Genomic DNA, 18193 nt, shown 5'->3' with positions numbered 1-18193 from the left:
TCTCCAGCAGTTGGGTGCAGACAGTTACTTTTCATTACTATAAATGTGGTTTTCCTCAGCATGAAGAAACAATCCACCTTATTAGTGAAGATTTCTTCTTTCACTGTGGTTTAGTAAAGGTTGTCAGGGACTTAAATTTGGACTGGAATTGTTACTGTATCTAAGAGTTGTCTGCAGCAGAGCTGTGCAACAGAACTGTACGAAGTAAAAATGTGCCTCCTAGTGTAAGGAAGGGGAAAAATGCATTTTCATGAAAATGCTTGATAAATCACATTTTGATAGCTGGAAGCTGTGGATGTGATTCATTTTTCTTCAAAGAGATAAAGAGGAATAGCATATATTTAGTAGAGTGTTAGAACTGCTCTAGGGAGACAGCCTACTGCACACTGTGGATGAATCTATGCAATAATTCCAACGGTTCAAAACCAGACAGAAATATAATATTTATGTCTTCTGATACATGTTTACAAAGCTAAGTAAATGTTTGCCTAATTTCTACACCTCCTTAATAAGTGGTATCAATATATATCAACAAAGTAATAGCTTCATAAAAACATGGAGCTGTAGCGAAAATTGTAACACACCCACCAGTTTCAAGATCATGTTTTTATTTAGCAAAATTAAATAGAACATTCTATTATGTTCTATGTTACTTCCAGAGCAATTCCATATTCTTGGAAGTAATGTTATTATGCTGTCTTTCAGCAATAATGTTTGTGGATAGCTCTTTTTATTTCCAGTGCAATAAAAACTGTGTGGTTAAATTTGGCTGATAAATACCCGAGTTCACACTTTTTAATAAACCTATTACTGTGGCAGTTTAGTCAAGTAATGTCAGGGGTGTTAAATGGTACTCTAATTCCAGTAATAAGTAGGAATATCTCTGCGGCAGTGGCTTAATTATGATTAAAGTTCAGGGTAATGGCAAGACTGCCTGGTATTACACTTGGTCATGTGATAGTGTCCCATGTGGAGAAGCTAAGCCTCTCTTGCAAAGAGCTTTGGTTTTACAGTGTCACTATCATTACACCCAGTGGGTGATGATGGTTTAACCTTGAGGGCACACCCTTTGATTAATCCTGTCTTTCATTTTTCTGCTTCCACAGTTTTTTCTTTGTCAGTACTGGAGTGGTCCATAGCTAAACAGCCTAAGGTGTAGAAAGAAATGCTACTGTATTAATGCCTAAATCTAGATAATTTGCTGTCCATAGTTATTCTTGTGTTTTCATAATATGAGACTATGAGAACTAAAATAGGAACATTTGCCTTTGAGTCATATCCTCCATTTCATTAAACACAAGTTCATACCTCACACAGAATCTAACACTGTCACATTTAGCTACAGGCAAGCAGGAGTAAGAAAAACTGGAGTCAGGTTGGTGAATTAGCCAACAGAAGAGCTATAAAATAGTCTGAAGTCTGAATTCAACCTTAGCCCGTGCACTTATGACTTTAAAAAGATAAATAAAATCTGAGAGGCATAAGAAGATTGCTATCTCTTTACATCTCTTTGATGCCTCATTGCAGTGGGGATTAAAAAATTGTCTTGGTCCAGAAAAGCCACCGTGCTACATCTGTTCCTATTCTACTCTCTTTCCCTCCACACACCAAAGCTAATTGGAGTGTAAATCAGGAGGCCATAACCATTGAATGAGCTGTAGGAGGGGAACTTGTCTCATTGCTTCTCCAAGAGGAACAGATAACTTTCCAAAACTTCCTAGCTGCTGCTGCCTGAGAAGAGCACTTGCAGGTCCTCAGCAGTGAGATGAAAAGGCCACATGGGGCAGCGGGACTCGGAAAAAGGTTAGAGGATTAAAGGACGGGGAAGCTTGCACATGAGATGAAAGCTGGTGCCTTTGGCTGCCATCACTGATGATACCAAGGACAGTTTAAAACCTCAGATGCTTTTGCCAGGTTAAAACAAGGGAATTAAGGAATTAAGAGTAATTTTTCTCCTGTAAGTATTTTTTGCTCATAAGGTTTTTCTTCATATCACAGCAAGCCCAGATCTACTGCAGACATTCACAGACTTTTTAAAGTTTCAAAGTGATACCATTATTCAGTCAAACCTCTACTATAGCGCAATGCTTAGTGTTTGACACAACCTTCCATAAATCAAACTGAGGCTCTAAAATATTCCAGTGATAAAATAGTCCAGTGATTTATTTCCACTGGTGTTCGATTACATGTTTTTTATGGATTTACATGCCAAGGTTGTGGATAAGGGGGCTGCAGAGGGTGCCTCTTTGAGAAGGCACCAGAGGCTGCCCCCTATGTTTGACAGAGCCAGTTCTCAGTGGCTCTAAAACAGATTCATTTCTGCCCAGAGCTGCAGAGCATCTGCCTGAAGCAGGTAGGTATGGCCTCCCTGAAGGAAGCTGCAGTCCATAAAGGGCACAAGCAGGAGCAGGAACTGTGGCCCCTGGGGAGCCCCCTCTGGAGCAGTCTTGTCTTGAAGTCTCACATGCTATGGAAGGGACCCATGCTGGCCAGAGTAAGAGTATGATGAGGAAGGAGCAGCAGATACAAAGTTTTACTTGCTGACTGCAACTCCTTTTCATATCCTTTAACACCACTTAGTAGCAGGTGCAAGGTGGGGAGGAGTCAGAAGAGGAGGGTAAGAAAAAATTAATTTGAGCCTGGGAAGAAGGAAGGGTTGGATAGTGGGAAATGTGTTTTTAGTTTTGTTTTTCTTGTTTCTCACAATCCTACTCTGGCTTTTATGCATGATAAATTAAATTTATCTTCCCCAGGCTGAGTCAGTTCTGCCAGTGATGGTAACTAGTGAGTGATCTCCCTGTCCTCATCTCAACCCATGAGCTTTTTCATCACATTTTCTTCCCGCCTTGCTGAGAAGGGGCAGTGATAGAGCAGCTTGGTGAGCACCTGGCAGCAGCCAAGGTTAACCCACCAGAATATTAAACCTGGTGTTGTATTCTCAGTCTGAAAGCATTTATTTTCAGCTTCTACCTCTTGTCTGTGTGACTGTACCACCTTTTGTCAATGTGAAGTCTGACTTCCAGAAGTGCAAGTATATTTTGAGGCCCAAGGGACTTCTTTGACTCGTACTGCATACAATACAGAAATCCTAGCCAATAACCTAAAAAACCCCTGTGTCTTCTGCTGGTACCTACAGCATATGTTACAGAATGATTTCTTGATTTAATGATCTTCAGTGACAGAGGAAATAGTTCTACATTTCTTACTGGCTTCAACTGAATCAGGCTTTTATTTCACAAAGGATGTTTTTGGTGTCCATATTTCAGATAGAGTGCTCAAGTCTTCTTGAATCTATATAACAGTGGTTAATTAGTAGCAGTATTTTGAATGTTGCAACATTTTGTTCTTAAGCACTTTTTTCCTCTCTGTATTCCTCTCTGTCTTTTTTCCTCTGGTCCAATGTATGTCCAGTAAAATATATATATATTCAGAATAGGAAAAATAAAACATAAGTCTTCTAAATTGCAGAGTTTTAAAATCAGTTTTTCTCCTTTTCAGTTATTGTTTTGATCTGAGTGGGGTGTTTTTCTGCCTCACGAACATGATGCTTAACAAAACATTTTAGCAATAGAACAGCAACAGATTTTTCCACTATGTAAAGATTTTCCATGAGAAATTAAAGTCAAAAGCACAACTGAATACATATATCTTTAATCATCATGAAATATATTTGAAATATTTTTTTAGCATTCTAGGTGTTCTGTCACCTACCTGTGTTTGACACAATTCACCTTTTAAAAGTGTGATAGTGTGATTATGGCAGAAAAATTTATTTGATATTTTTGAGTTTGCTTTATCTGAAATTCAGTGTAAGTTATTGTTGTGACAACTGTGGCTCCTTGTTACCTTGAAATTACAACTAATTTCCCAATGTTACATATTCTTTTACTAATTGAGTCTTAGTAGTGCAATTCCTATTCCCAGTGGCAAGCTGACAAAAAGAAAAAATATATTTCTGAGAATAAAGTGTTGAAAATAAGCATGGCATTGTTAATTTCAGCCTTTTAATGGTTACCAATTTTAGGTAAAATTAAAATAGTTGATGGCTGCAATGAGAGGTATATCTTAATGCCAAGTCCAGTACCGGTTTTTCTAGTATGGGAGGGAAATGGAAATATGGACTGAGTCCAGAAAATGGCCACAAAGATTATTAAAGTATAAGAGCATCTGTCACCTGGGGAAGTGCTGAGAGAACTGTGACTGTTCATTCTGGAGAGGGGAAAGGTTTAGGAAGGATCTAATTAATGTGTGCAAATACCTGATGTGGTACAGGAAGGAGACTAGAGAGAGAGCCAGACTTTTCTCAGTAGTGTACCAAATCAAAGAAGGGACACTGGGCACAAACTGAAATACAGAGACATAAAGAAGACAAAATCCACTGCATTTTCTTGCTATTAGAACTCTGCACCAAGTTTCCCAGCGAGATTGTGGAATCTTCATGGGTATTTTGGAAATCAAACAGGACATTTTTCCAACTGAGTCATGGTAACTCCCTGAGATGGGCAGGAAGGCGTGACTGAACCCTCTCCAGACTTCCCTTCCAAGTTAACCATTCTACGATTCTGAAATCCTATAAATTAATTAAATTTGTCTTGCAAAGACTCTGCAATACAGATGTGAAGAAAAAAAGAAAAGAAAAATCTGTATTCTCTAAGGTAAATCAAGTATCAGCTTGTAAATTTATGGTAAGATATCTGGTGTAGTACTATACACAGTACAGAAATCAACACAAATAGGTACTATCCAGGTTACTCATTTCTTCTCTGGTTTAGCTCCTGAGGTAAAATCTGAAATGGGTGAAATAAATCTTGTGAAGTAATGCCTTCATCCCACCATAGGTTGTGAATGAAGGCTGTAGAAAGTAATCAAGTAATACCCCTGTTAGTTCCAGAAATTAATGATGAACTCAGCTTCATATTAGATACTTTGAATTTGGATACTCACATGCAGAAATCGAAATCTTTATCTTAAGCATCTGAGCTCTCTTTTTAATTTACTGAGCACAGAAACTTTCATTTAAACTAGGAACTTATACCAAGTTTGCTAAATTTCACTCTAGAGTCCATTTACCATATTTCTGTTGATTGTAATAGGAGCTCAAACACAAAATTCACACAAAGACATTTTGGATTAAATTTAGCTCTACAATTTATATGCATAGGACTCAAAAATTTGTTATACATCGGCATTTGGTTGAATACCTACTTCTTGTTAATTGCACTCTCTTCTTTCCTGTTTATTGCATTCCCTTCTTTCCTGTTTGACATCCATGTCTGAGCATCTTGGGTACCCCAGGACATTTATTACCTGGCATTGCTGATGGTCAGACAGTAAAAGTGAGGTTTAGGTTGAGATTCATTCAAAAAGATATGACTGCAGGTGCATGTGTTTAACCTCGTGATACATCTGTGACTCATTCAGATGTGAGCTGGAGATAGAGGGGAATCAGTCTGAGATCCAGGTGTAGTCAGTGGAGACCTTAATTATCACAACTGAGACTAGAGACCCAGACAGTTGTGTTTGATGAATGTGTGATAGCTGCATCTAATGTGAGAGGCATAGTTTTCCAAACTATATTGATTGGATTGACATTGTGTATAGAGGAAGCTCAGACACCTAAATTTAGCTGATTCCCACAAATCCAACCTTTTGTGTGAGATGAATCTCAGCTGTTCTTGTTGCTAAGGGAATACTCTGTTTTGGGAGATTTATCAGTTTTTCTTATCTATCTGCACATAACATTTTTCAAATGAGAAAGACATTGTTAATTTTCATGCCTCATTTTAACAGTACTAATTAAATAAAAATAACAATTCCATACCTTCATTTTCTTCTTTTTTTTTTCTTTTTTGTTTTTTTTTTTTTTTGTATAACTGAAATGAAAACATCTTACCTTTTAAAAGCATAATTCTAAGGAAGGATTTCTAAAAGTAAATAATTTCTGATCTCTAATCAGTTTTCATTCCTCCAAACAATCACCAAATATTGACAGGGAAGTACTATAAATCTCATGCCATTTTGAAAATTAGCATGTCTTGAAGTGCAAACAATGCATTTTGAGTTTCTCTTTAGGAATATCCCTATGGTACTTTCATGGAATCCAGGAGTTCCTTCCTTAAAGCAAATATCTTAATAAGCTTCACTTTCTGGGAAGGAAATCTAACCTTTTGAAAGAAAAAGTGTGCTATCTTAAACAACAACATTATGCAAAAATGTCTTCAGGTTTGACCTAGACCTGTCCAGAAACTAGGTGCTCATTTTATTATGCTTATCTTATGGATTTATCTTTTCCTTTTTCTCTGATTTTATGTTTGTGGGGTTTTTTTTCCTAAGGAGAAATCCATGCATAAGAAGGGAGGCTCTCTGAATAAAAATTGAAAATTATATTATGTAGCTAATGAATATTCTGTTTTCTTTCAAATATTTGCCTTTGCAAGGAATGTTTTATGGTTTTGTATATACACTTGCTCTGTTTGTCTTCAGCAATAGGAGAAGGGGGAGGGAAGATGAATTAAGTAGATGAGGAAAAAAATAAGGAATTATATTTGCAGTCTAAAACCCATGAAAGTAAACCTTCTAGAAACCAGAATAAGAGTTGAATAATTTCTTAGTGTAATGCTTTATCCTGATCCAGGTAAATACATGTTAAGATAAGTAGGGAGAAGGAAAATAAGAGTAGAATACTTAGCTTTTTTCCCTGTGCATTGCATGTTAAATGTTTTTATTCTGTGGTTGCAAGGTAAAGGCTTGTCTGCAGACATAGTAGCAACATAAGCAACTAAACTTAGGACATATTTACCTGTGGCAAGGAAAGGAAAATTTATAAAAAACCTTTTCCAGAACATTTAAAAACTTTGGAGTTTGTTCTCATCTTGAAACAAAAATTAGATAGACATAGATAAATCTTTAACTGTTCAGGACAGTTTGAAAATTTTGCAGCTTTGGCAAAAAGAAAGATCTTTTCAATATAAATTCTATGCTACATCAGCACAAAACCAACCCACCCCCAAAAAACAAACAAGAAAAACCACAAAACAAACAAACAAACAAAAATCAACCAAAAAAACCCCAGAAACAAATTATTTAATGACATCTGGACACCTTTGTGAGGAAGTAGAAAAAAATTTTCTTGTGTTTACTTATATATATTTTTTTTTTTATTCCTTTATCTGTGTTTGTGGCTCCACTGTGAAGTATTACACAGCACAGTAGGAACAGATCTGGATGTGAAGATCCAGAACTGGTGCAGACAACACAGAGTTTACTCTGTATACCTCTGTGGCAGTTGCTCTGGACTTTTGTGGTCTATGGGCTGAATGCCCATTTGTTTCACTCTGTTCCAAAAGAATCCCATCCTTGTACTCCAAAGGTCTTCAAAAGTATGTCAAGTGGAGGTGATTCATGTCAGAAGTACACTCCTGCAAATTAATGTTATCTAACTATTTAGTAAGATATATTTCTATCTACATGAAACAACTCACCTATTATTTTAAACAAATCTGCATTATTTAACTACATCTAAGTACTTTATGCTCAAATATTCCCAGCATATGTATGGTGATTTTTAAGTTATTCACTCTGAAAAACCACACAAAAAAGTAATTTTCAATACAAAACTTGAAATGAAATTCTATGTGTCTACCATTTACGGGAAGGGTTATTTTTGTTCACTTGGTGAAATGCTCCACTACTCTTTTGGATTAGATCTGTGTTGTGTTCAAGATCTAAAGAAAGTGTTTATTGAGAAAGATTGAATAACTTAATTCTTTTACTTTATCTTTACTGTACTGAACTGTTCTATTCCATATCTGCATTTGTTAAATAGTGTCATGGAGATAACTATTGAAGACATACTCATATCAAGCAAAAACATCAGTTATAAAAGATTCATTCATCTAGAATAAGTGGGGAAAAGCAAAAACCTTCTCAACTTTATAATAATTGCATATTTTATAATCCAACAGCCAAATTGTGTGATGTTTATCACTTTAAACATCCTTCATTTTTTCTTATGTAAAATATATATATGACTGGCAAGAGATTGTGATGGAATAATTGACCAGTTTTGAGGTTTAACTTTTCCTGTTAATTTTTTTTTGTTAAAGAGCAGTGGTCAATTACTGAGTTTAAGGGAAAGCAAGTTATTAGTAAAAGCACATTAAATAATTTTTATTTCAAATGTACTTAAAATGTACAAGAACATATTTCAATATTTCCAAAGACTTACATTGCAACACAGCAAAGGCATACAAAATTAATTTCATTTTCAGTAGAAAAGCCAATACCATTTGAGTGTTTTGGGGTTTTCTTCTTTTTATAAATGTATTGGTTTTGCAAAAATTTAACAAAAGAGGCTGGTTTTAATTGGTGGTGTTATTCCAAGGCCCTTGAAACCCTGGCACTTACAGTTGCTAGGAGTGTGAATGTGATCTGGCAAGCACAGCATAGTCATTAACTAATGGATTGTAGCTACACTCTTTCAATAAAAACGTGTAGGTGGTTAGTAATACTGTAGTGTTACGAGCAATTTTAAAGTCATTTGTAGGTTAGTTTGTGAAATTAAAAGTGTAATCAAAAATTTCCCTGTGCTGCTGCCTTTTTCAGCTGATTTAAGTGCAGATTCCTTGGATCATTCCAAAGAGAAACTAAGTGACTTAAAAATAATCATCCACACCCCAATGGATTAGTTGTTTGAATTATAGTTTCACAGTTCATATATTTCTTTTCATGAGAAATGAAAGGAATTGTATATGATAGTTGCTTTGTGCCATTACTCCAGGTCTTAATATTTATTTTATTAATTTTTCATTTTACACATACTTGTCCTTCATTATTACTTCATTATGAATGGAAACCATATATTTCCAGATGTAAATAGGCACTTAGTAATATGAATCCCTCTTGCATGAGCAGCTACACTGTTTGGAGACATATTAATTATACATTTTGCAGAATACTGAGAATATCTAACATATGTTATAGATGAATATAGGTCACTGTGACAGCTGTAATAGATAAATATATGCATATCTATGCATACAGACATGCATAGATATAACACTTTCCACTAGGGTAAAGAGATATTCAGACAATCTAGATATTAATGATACTGACCTTTGTCTACCCAACTTCCCTTCAGCATTTAAAGAGACAGCATGACCGATTTTAAACATAAACATCATTAAAAATAAGCTGATGCATCAGTGGTTATGTTCTGTTTATACCCTCTGCAGTCTTACCAGACTCTCAGGGCCACATTCTCAAGAAATTCTAGCTATGCTCACATGTTCTTTTTCTGCATATCTGGACTGCTGTGTTAGGCATAGGATGACTGCCTAGTTCATCTTTGAGAAACCTAGCTAAAATAGTCTCTTTAGGGACATGCAGATGGGGAAGCATCTACAGGGAAATTCCTTATATGAGACGTGGCTGAGGTCACTTGGTCTGTTCAGCCTGGAGAAGAGGGGATTGAGGGGAGACCTCATTGCAGTTACAACTTCATGAGCAGAAACAGAGGGGCAGATACTAATCTTGTCACTCTTTTGACCAGCAACAGGACTTAAATGAATGGCATAAAGCCAGAACAGAGACCTCAGGGAGGTGGTCACAGCACCAAGCTTGTCTGAGTTCAAAAATCATTTGGACAATGCTCTCAGGGACATGGTGTGACTCTTGGAGTTGTCATGTGCAGGGACAGGAGTTTGACTTCAATGGTCCTTGTAGGTTCCCTCCAACTGAGAATATTCTATTGTATGGTTCTACGATTCTATGATTTTTTAACCCCAATTAAACACTGTTCACACTACAATCCCTAGCCTATGAGTTATGCCTTCCAATAAAACAAAGTACTTTGCTGTCAAAAAAAAAAAAAAAAGGTTGTTTTACACGCTTTATTCTCTTTTGGGCTAAAGGGTGATTCACAAGAACACGCATGAATAATTTTTTAAAAATCCTCATAAGAGCAAAATAAAATTTAAAGAACCACTTAAGAATAAGCAATTTAATGCTTTGAAGGACATTTTAGTACAAAAGAGACTTATGGTCCACAGTCTTTCATTTTTGGAGGAGCATTTTCCGTGACATGTTGTAAGTGTGTATTTCTCCCTTACTAGTTTGTTTGACAAAAAAGTATATTCTACTATTCTGTCTAATCTAGTTCAATTTTTGTATGTATTTATTTGTTTATTTATTAACTTTGAAAGGATAAATCAATAGCACTACATGTTGATGTCTCTCTATATCCCATTTCCTTTGTTTAGAATTCCATATGTTTAGGTTGGGGACAAGATAAAATGCCTTTCTCAGTGGGTCACCTCCACATGTGACAGCTGATATTGCCTACTCTGTTTCACAAGTATAAGGAGAAAAAAGGAGAGAAATTAGACGAGTGTTGTTGGGGCAGCAGAGAAAGGAATGGCTTGGAAGGTGTCAGGTATACTGCCAGCTTGGATAGATTATGCACGACAGCATGGGCATTGAGAATGAAAAAGTTGAGTGCTGTGCAACTGACATTGTTATAGGTGATGCTTCCATGTGTGTTGAAACATTTTAGAACAGCTCTGTGCTGCTCAAAAGTTAGAAAGCTCTTTTATTTATGGCCCAAAAATGTCCATGAATCATTCTGTCAACTGAACAAACTTGAACGAAAGAACGCCTGTCCTCAGAAGACTATGAAGTTCCAGAACAATCTGGAAAACAAGCCAAACTGAGAAAGAGAATGCTTAACTGGGGAAAAAGATGAGTGCCATATTGCTTAATTCAGCCTCTTTCCTTTTTGGTCTTGTCAAATGTTTGCCTATTACAAGATGCCAGCCTACTCAGTGCTGTATTCTGCCACAAGTTATATGGCATCTCACAAATCTGGCAGTACACTGACAGCAGTCTTCTACTTTTCTATCTGGTTGCCCATTAAAATCTGTATAATTGGGCTGAGGCTTTGAAATTGGAGTAGCGTGTCTGGACTAGCCAATGATGGTAAACTGTTGTGGTGCCAGATGTAATACTTGAGAGCACTTAATGCTGACCTCTGAAAAGTATTGAGGAAATATTTGAATATTGCTACATTTCTGCTATCAACAGGGATTTGTTGCTTTTTATTTTCTTTTTTACATCATATGCAGTATTACTTCCTCAAATGTGTAGAAGTCCTAAACACTCCGTTCAAAACACATGAAATCAAAACATGTGATATGAAAACGAATCTCCTTAACACATGAGGCACAGAATAATGTATTTAGTCTAAAAAAAAAAAAGATGACAAAACACTGCTCTGTTGTGGGGTTTTTTTTGTTTTTTCAAGTAAATTTGGCGAATCTTGCACCTTAGCCAGATTAAATAATTAGATCATTTCACAGAATCACAGAATCAATCAGGTTGGAAAAGGCAGTTGAAATTATTGAGTCCAACTTATGACTGAGCACCACCTCATCAACTAAACCATGGCACTGAGTGCCATGTCCAGTTTCTTCTTAAATACCTCCAGGGATGGTGACTCCCCCACCTCCCTATATAGACCATTCTGCTACCCAATCACTCTTTCTGTCAGTGACTCTTTTCTTCCTAATGTCCAGCCTAAACCCTGCCTGGTGCAGCTCAAAACCAGTGCTGTATAGTTCTATCACTGGTTGCTTGGAAGAAGAGATTGACCCCCATCTGGCTACAGCTTCCAGTTGCAGAGAGTAATTAGGTCCTTCCTGAGCCTCTTCTCCAGGTGAAACAGCCCCAGGTCCCTCAGCCACTCCTCAAAGGACTGATTTTCTAGGCCTTTCACCAGTAATAATTTCATTTAATTTAATTATTTAAATTATTTTACTTGATGAAAAAATTCAAATCTATTTTTTCACTGGAACACATAAGTGACTTCAAACAGGTATAGTGCCTACCTCAATAGCACTAGTTTTGTTTTGATGGAGTGTATTCAACAGCTTTGATAATTTGAATTAGTCTGTCACAGTCAAAAAGGGTCAATCAGTGTAGCCAAGTGTATGTCTCTGGATGATACTTCAGCAAAGTCTCAGTTCAAAAAAGCTGAGAAGTGTCCAGATATTTTTATATTTTAAAAAAAATAAAAACCAAACAAAAACAAAAAAAACTTCAACAAACCAAGATATAGTGACCTCCTCAATAAATAATTGGAAATAAACTTGTTTCTATAGTTGAGAATCAGCTTTGCTGATAATCTGCTTTGTGAAAGGTTTGTCAAACTGGGCCATTCATCCATGCATCAAAGTGCCAAACTGCAAGCAATTTGAAAATAGAACTTTCTACTGAAAAAGTTTGTTGTACCCCATAATAGATACTGAATAATTTTAAAGGAGAAAAAATCCATGGTTTTCATTGTTAGAGGTTTTTTGTTTGTTGGTTCATTTGTTTATCCAAGGTTCTTTTTAGGCAAGACATTTGACAAAAGTTGTCGTTAATTATCATTGTAAGCACCTTTGATGATCAGAAAAAAGCCCAAAAAACAACCACATTAATTAGCATAAGGGTCTGAACTTCCAGTCTTTGTGCACAGACATAAGCAGATTTTCCTCCTTAGCCAACAAAAGTACGTTTAGGAAGCACCAGAATGATCACTTAATTGTGAAACCCATGGTTATTTCTAGATCTGTTTCACAAAATAGGTTCTTTGATAAACTGTACTAATCCAGTAATTTATATTCAGCCATTCAAAGTGTAATACAGAACAAGTATCTTATCTCTTGCTATCTCTTGTTTGCTCAATCTTTTCACGTGACTCTTACAAAACTTTGCCACTTGATGCCCTTTTAACTTTTCCCAAGTAGCACCTAATTTGTAAGGGTAAAGAAGACTCACCAGTTTTGTCTTCATTAGCATGTTATGTGGTAAACAAATTTGGCATGCAATAATTTCTCTGCATGAAGACTAATTCAATCATTAGACTAACATTTGCTGCTCAACAAATACCCATTTCGACCTATTGAATTTATTATTTAATATCTGTGGGCACTGATTAGCGGTTTTGCTCATTATCACTCTGAACCTGTTAAATAAATCATGGCCTTAAATTGTTTGTGTGATTGTTCCATGAACTTGTTTTAACCTTTCTGGCTCAAGTGTTTCAACTTGACTTAAAAAAAATAAATATTTCATTTTTCACATTTAATCTTGACAATTGGAACAATATATGAAAAAAATTCTCTCCAACTATACAGAAAGAGTCTCTGCCCCGTTACATGGGCTGGCTCTATGAAACAAAACAAGAGTGCACTTTTATTTTGCTTAATACTCATACTTTTCAACATTCTTCACCTAATATTTTTTATTGCACACCTCCTTTTAAGTCTTCATTTTTTATATATATTGGATGTGGGTTTCCAGGATTATATAGGTAAGAATTTGGTGCAAATGCCCTAGCACTGGCAGTGGGGGCTGCAGGGTGACCTCTGTGAGGAGCAGCTGTGGCTGCCCCATGCTGGGCACAGCTGGCTCCATCTCTCTCCAGATCACCCATCTCAGGGCACAGCTGAGCCCTGCCACCAAGGAGGTGGCATCTTGCAGAAAATATGCTTAAGGGGAAAATACAGCACCTGCAGGAAAAACCACTGTCTGGCAGTAAGAAGTGAGGAAAAATAGGAGAAACATTGCTGCAAACTCCCAGGTCAGTGAAGAAGGGAAAAGAGATGTTCCAGGAATCAGAGTAGAGACTGCTCTGCATCTCTGAAAAAGAACTCACCAGAGCAAGAATATTCACAATTCAGGAATGAGACAGTGAAGCTGTGCCTCAAAAAGGGGGAAGTGAGTAGGAGGGGTCGCTTTTTTTTCTTTCTTCTTTGCTTTTCACCACCCAGCTCTATTTTAAATGACAACAAATTTTATTTTCTCAAATTTTATTTTCATCCATTTTGCCCATGGTGGTAATTGTTAATCACTCTTCTCATCTCAGTCTCGACCCAAAGGTGTTTTTATCCTACTTTTTCTCCTGTCCTGCTGAGGAGAAGCAGTAAGAGAGGGCCTGGTTGGGCATTTAGTATCCAGGAAAGGCCAACACACCACAAGTGGTAATTTAAACCAGTTGCCTAGGAAAGTAGCCTTGGACTTTAGAGAAAAATATTATTCAGTTGACACTCATCTTTACCAGTGAAGACCCCAGTTAAAACATTTTGGCCAGGTTTTAATCAATCCTAAACTTTTTTACTTTCTAGATTCCCAGCGTCTCAACTTCTGTTTTATCTTCCTGAATCTTCTCTAGTTTTATCTTCTCTAGTGTATTTAGGCCATGCTTACCTATAAGAGAAATTTTTCAGATACTAACTCCGTGACATTACCATACACTTATATGTGAGGAATTTTGGCAGAAGATGTCATAACTCTTCTTGATTATACCTAATGAAATTTCAAGAAACTAATGATGTTTTGAATGTATACATATTTGCATTTCAGAGGATTCTGTCATGTCACTGAGGAAACTTTCATAAGTGTAAGATTTCAGAGCAGGACTTATTCTGAAAGACGTACTGTTCTCCCCCTGTTTTGCTCAAGCCTTTGCTTCTGAACAAAATCTTCCTGTGCAGAACAGCAAGCTTTCTCCTAAAATAGCTGTTCTGTTCTGTGTTTCCCGACCAGGAAGGCAAGTTTCCTTAGTGGCAAGAGAATATTATTGTAGTCATAAAGCCAAAGGTAATAAGCTGTGCCTCATCTATATTATGGTCAGCAGGGAGAGGCAGCAGCAAGAAACTAGGAACTATTGCGCATAGATTGTTTTCCTCTTTTCTTCCGTGAAAGAGCTGTAGACAGTCTAAGTCAGTTTGCTATTTCAGCTCCTTACAGGGGTTGCAAACATACCATTCATATAAAACACTTCCATAATATAAGGTTTTGTTTTCCCTATAAATAAAAGGGAGCCTTGGAAGAAAAACCACAAAATTTGCCAATCCACTTTGTGCAACACAATCTCCTACAGGTGCCAAAAGTGCCTGTGCTCTGCTATCACTCACCTCATTTGCACTGCTTCCCAGAGTTTTTAAAGACTGCTTTACACAGTGACATAGCATAATAAGAATGCTTTGAAATATTAATAATAATTCCTTAAATCATATTTCCCTTTAGTTCTTATAAAACAGCAACTATAAATAAAATCCTTCATTACTGTCATAAACCATGTATTAAGAAGCCAAATGCTTTCTGAAGCAGTACCCCTTTTCGAATTTAATCTAGCTTTGTCTTAAACACAGTACTGGAAGAATTTCATTTCCTTGCTTTATCATAACAAAAAATGTTGGATTTCCATACTTACAGTTTTTTTTTTTTTTATTTGGAAGTGGAGCAGGAGACATTGTAGGTGCTTTGTATTATGCTCTGTATCCCTCCATTCCTTCTCAGCTATAATACATTGCCATTCCAAATGGCTTATCCTGAAACTACGAAAATGAATTCTGGGTATTAAATAATGGATAACTAAACCTGAAAAATGCATTTTAGAAAACTCAGGGGTTAGTCTTTCAATTTGCACTACACAAATCTTTTTTTTAACACAAAAATACCATTATCATTTATTTTCAGGTGAGTTTATTTTTATCTCATGCCAATATCTGGTAAAGCATTCAGATTTTTATTTTTTTTCTTAAAATTACTGTTCTGACATACAACTGTGAACAGCTTAAAAGGAAAACCTGTAAACAGCTGTCACAGAATACATTGATGTTTCACAAGGCTTTGCTTGCAATCCTTTTTTCAAAGTACTGTAAGAGTCTCTGCTTATGTTTCCATTATAGAAAGCCTCATTCTCTGCTAAATAGTGTGTGGATCTTTTGTCCCTGATGCTTTATTATTTCATCCTTTGGATCTATTTTTCACTTGGCTGAGTAGTCAACTATTTAACACGAGTTCAGATAACCTTTGAAAAAGGCTTTCCTTGATGTTTGGTATGCAAGACCTGTTCTCCAAGTGCAAGCAACAACACTCTTGAGGCTTTTTTATTTGCTTTATTTTGGTTTCCTTGAATTATTTTTCACCTTTATTCCTAATCTGGCTACAAGGAATAATTAGGAGTGTAAACCCACAATTGCTTGCATCACTTCCACCTGCCTGTGCAATGGGAAATCCAGACATAGAACACAGTGGTAAAAAAACCCCTAGAAGTTAGCAAGACATAAATGGAAAAAATTGGTCAGCATGTCAGGTTCTGTGGTGTTAAAAGAGAGCCTTGGCTGATTGTAGTACATCCCATGGCCCAGTGTCTCAATGGCCATGCAGAGTCCCTTGGGTCTCAGTCACACATTGATCAGGAGTGTCCTTTAAGCATTCATGTAGATAATACTGAGCTCCAGTTGTTGTCATTACTATCACAGTGTAGCTATACTAGACAATGCTTGCTGTTTCTTCAAAAAAGTCTTCAGAGGTGGATTTCCAAGCTGTATAGATATGTTATAAACTCCAAAGATAGCTCCCTTCCCATCAAATGAACCTTTTCTTGTTTTTAAATAATTGCTTATGATATAATGATGTAACTAAATGTAATATAACAGCTGCCATAAATGCAGATGAAATTCTAATTAGCTGGTACCCTCAGGATTTGGAAAACATGTTGCCTGGTTAGCAAGGCAATTCTTATTTTGCAGGGAATGCTTCTGAAGTCTAGGAGAATTCTACCATGGCAGGCTGACTTCTGATAGAAGATTGAGTCCAGCTTTTGATTTTCATTGTATTCCTCAAATGGGTTGAATTCTAAAACCTAGAGTAAAAATCATTTCTGACTCCCAGAAAACAGTTAAAATGTAATTATGGTTTATTTAGACTTGATACATGACCATAAATACATAATTACCCAATTGGAATTGTGCATTGTATTTAGCTTTACATGAGGTTCAACATTCATTTCAGAAAAAAACATCATTAAATAAATCAGAATTTACAAGTCACTGATTTGAAAATCGTGATTTCGATTTGAAAATCGTGCAACTAATTTTTTTAATCCATTCAGTTTATTGCTTCACCTGCTTGAAACTTAGCTCCAAATGAACTACACTGGATTTTTAGTTAGTTCAGGCAAGTAAAGCTTTTTCACGTGGTACTCCTTTACAAAATTTTCCAAGATACCATGTTGTCTTTATTGACAACAAACACATGCTAACCACTGAAGACAGATGATAGCATCAGTTGAATTGTGGTGCAAGAAAGGAAAAGTGCTTCTTTAACTGCTGAAAACTGTTATATAAAAGCATAGCTCATGACACTAAGAAATAGCATGCTTGCCTTTTGGGTGAGTGCTGATGATCAAAACAAGAGTCCTGAAGACAAAAAAGCTACTATATCTGTGGCTACACATTTTTTGACATTTCTGTATTCATAATATTTTGAGGAAAATACTGTATGTTTTATTTGGTTCTGATTTAACTTTTTTCCTCCTTCCCCCCTTATCCCAACCTTGTGTGCGTACATATGTATGCATTCCTGAGGTTCTCTCCTTTGAGTGTAAAATAAAATAAAAAGTAATAACACTGAAAAGCCGATGGGCAAAAATTGATTCATAAATGAGAAGGTGGCATTCATCTTGGAGCTCTTATTGGAAACCTAAATCTCAGTAAATTTGTAGCCTAAGGATACAATGGGCTTAAAGGATTTCTGTCTCTGAAGAAAAATTAGAACGCCTTTGAGGTAAGGTAAATGGAAAAGGTTGTTTGGGCAAACGTGGAGTTCTACCACTATTAAATGTTAAGCACCATCAGGGGGTATCTCAGTCATTAACAAGAGTGGCATGTAGAAGATTGTTTCAAGCAGGAGGAGAGTTATGGATGGCTGTGTGGAAGTGGCACAATGCCACAGGGAAATTATATCAAGCAAAAAAAAGACTTTTTAAAATATATTGTGGGAAAAATCCTACTGAAATAGCATCCTTTCTTTACATACTTTTAATTTTTTTTCCCCAAATAACCCTGAGTTGTCTTTTAAATGAAGCAAATCTCGGACACTGACTTTGAAGTCCAGTGTGCAACCATCCCCCCCTGATCTTTGGCATATTTTGTCTTCACTTGCAGTGTAAACAGAAGTACCAACTTAATCAGAACTCAAGCATGCTCACTTCAAATCCAAGTAGTTAGCAGTCTTGACTGACTTGGAAGTGTTTTATGGACCTTGTGTGTTAGTTTTGTATATAATTAAAAGGGCTCTCAGGGCTTCTGTAGGCAGCCAGCAAGTTAAGCTATCTGGTGTGAGAATAATGTGTTGCTATCTA

The 18193-nt window shown here is 36.3% G+C and overlaps 1 protein-coding gene across 4 annotated transcripts in view; it reads left to right on the top strand.

Moving 5' to 3' along the window:
- PCDH9 (protocadherin 9) overlaps positions 1 to 18193 on the top strand; it is a 668321-nt gene that overhangs the window by 438741 nt on the left and 211387 nt on the right. The window lies entirely within an intron of this gene.

Source organism: Serinus canaria, chromosome 1 (genome assembly GCF_022539315.1).
Source record: "Serinus canaria isolate serCan28SL12 chromosome 1, serCan2020, whole genome shotgun sequence".
Taxonomy (NCBI): Eukaryota; Metazoa; Chordata; class Aves; order Passeriformes; family Fringillidae; genus Serinus; species Serinus canaria.
Note: the sequence above shows the minus strand (reverse complement) of the source record. Positions and strands in the feature narration are given on the sequence as shown.